The sequence below is a fragment of the Phaseolus vulgaris genome, chromosome 4 (genome assembly GCF_000499845.2).
Source record: "Phaseolus vulgaris cultivar G19833 chromosome 4, P. vulgaris v2.0, whole genome shotgun sequence".
Taxonomy (NCBI): Eukaryota; Viridiplantae; Streptophyta; class Magnoliopsida; order Fabales; family Fabaceae; genus Phaseolus; species Phaseolus vulgaris.
The window spans coordinates 4154791-4157032 of record NC_023756.2 but is presented as its reverse complement, the minus strand read 5'-3'; the positions used below and the strand labels follow the sequence as shown (position 1 = coordinate 4157032).

Below are 2242 nucleotides of genomic sequence, written 5' to 3'. Positions count from 1 at the left end.
CACTCAATTAGATCCATCAATAGGTGGAAAGTTTTCTTATTCTTTGGTACCAGCACTTTCACAATCCAATTCAACTACCAAACTCAATTTTGTATAATCATATTATATTAAAGAAGAAGAAAAAATTGATTTGGCTACACAGTAAACAATAACCATAATTCTTAACATTTCTATTAACATTATAGATAACTAAATTATACACAACTCACATTCAGATAAAAACAAAACTTAAATTTGTGGTTCCAAATATTTACCAATTATCCTTAATCCAATGAGCCTATAACAACTGGTAGTCATATTTTCAGAGTATATAAACAAAGCCATACCCGTGAAGTGCAAACACAAGAACACAGCATGAGCATTCCAACTGTGCTAGTTTTCCCATTTCCATGTCAAGGGCATGTGAATCCCATGTTAACCCTATCACAAAAGCTGGTGGAGAATGGATGCAAAGTCATATTTGTGAACACAGACTTCAACCACAAGAGAGTGGTGAGCTCAATGGTGGATCAATACAATGAAGAATCACCACTGAAGTTGGTCTCAATCCCAGATGGCTTAGGACCTGATGATGACAGAAACAACTTGGGCAAGCTATGTGATTCTATGCTAATCACCATGCCAGAAGCACTTAAAAAGCTCATAGAGGATAATAATAATATTCATTTGAAAGGTGACAACAGAATCAGGTTTATTGTTGCAGATGTACATGTTGGATGGATATTGAATGTTGCCTGTGAATTGGAAATCAAAGGAGCTCTGTTTTGGCCTGCCTCTGCAACTTTGTTTCATTTGGTAAGCAGTGTTCCAAAGCTCGTTGATGATGGGATCATAGATTCAGATGGTAAGAACACTATCATACTTTACTATACTTTTGTATTGTTGCCTTTGTTTCTAAAGTGTGGCACCTTATGCTTTTGTTTGGTCCTGTTTTAATAAATACCATGCCCATCTAAAAACATATTTTACTTCTCAATTATGTCATGTTTCATTGCAGGATCCTTATTAACTTCAAAAAGGACAATTCAATTATCACCAAGTATGCCAGAGATGGACACAAGAACCTTTTTTTGGTTTCACATGGCTGGACTTATGGATGGTTCTCATTACCTTAATTACTTGGTGCATCACTGTACTCCAGCTTTAAATTTGACTTAATGGTGGCTTTGTGATACTGCACATGAACTTGAACCTCACGTATTAACCCTTGTTCCGAGTTTCCTTCCAATTGGTCCGTTGTTGAGAAGTGATCATCATTACAAAACTAATGTAACTCTAAGATCATTGGGACAATTCTGGGAAGAAGATCTCTCTTGCATGAGTTGGCTAGATGAACAAGCTGATGGTTCTGTGTTGTATGTTGCCTTTGGTAGTATCACTCTTTTTGACCAAAACCAATTCAATGAACTTGCCCTAGGACTAGACCTCACCAATAGACCTTTTCTTTGGGTTATAAGAGAAGACAATAAAATGGCATACCCTCATGAATTCCAAGGGCATAAGGGTAAGATAGTGAATTGGGCTCCTCAACAAAAGGTTTTAAGTCACCCTGCCATAGCATGTTTTCTCACTCATTGTGGTTGGAATTCTACCATGGAAGGTTTGTCCAATGGGGTACCTTTCTTGTGTTGGCCATACTTTGGAGACCAACCTTACAACAAAACACATATTTGTGATGAGTTAAAGGTTGGGTTGGGAATTGACAAAGATCAAAATGGAGTTGTGTCACGCGGAGAGTTGAAAACCAAGGTTGAACAATTATGTAATGATGAGAGCATGAAATTTAGGTGTGTGGTGTTGAAGGAGAAAGTGATGAACAACATAGCAAAAGGAGGTACATCTTATGAGAACCTTAAGAAGTTTGTGAAGGAGATAAAAGAATAAGATTTGACATTTTGTGTTTTTGTTAATTCTAGGTTTAGATTAATTGTTGTTTTGTCTACCATGATGATTTATGTTTATGATCCTCAATGGTTAATGGAGTCATTTCAATTTTTTACAGCTTTACTTACATTGTGCTCAAGTTTAGCTTTCTTTTACTACTAAATTATTTTGCTTATGAAAAAAAATTGTAAATAGTTGGTTAATAAAAAGAAACATAAACAATAAACAAATCATTATTTCTATATACTTGATGAAAGAAAAGTTGCAGTGTAGAAAATGTGAAAGACGACGGTTAATTTAGCAATAAAATGGTGATTCTTGACCCGTTGTGTATGAACATTAATCTATTCTCTTGATG

At 35.4% G+C, this 2242-nt stretch overlaps 1 pseudogene; it reads left to right on the top strand.

Annotated features, from left to right (window-relative positions):
* The first annotated feature begins 308 nt into the window (after positions 1-308).
* On the top strand, positions 309-2007 carry LOC137836963 (UDP-glycosyltransferase 83A1-like; annotated as a pseudogene).
* The last annotated feature ends 235 nt before the right edge of the window (positions 2008-2242 follow it).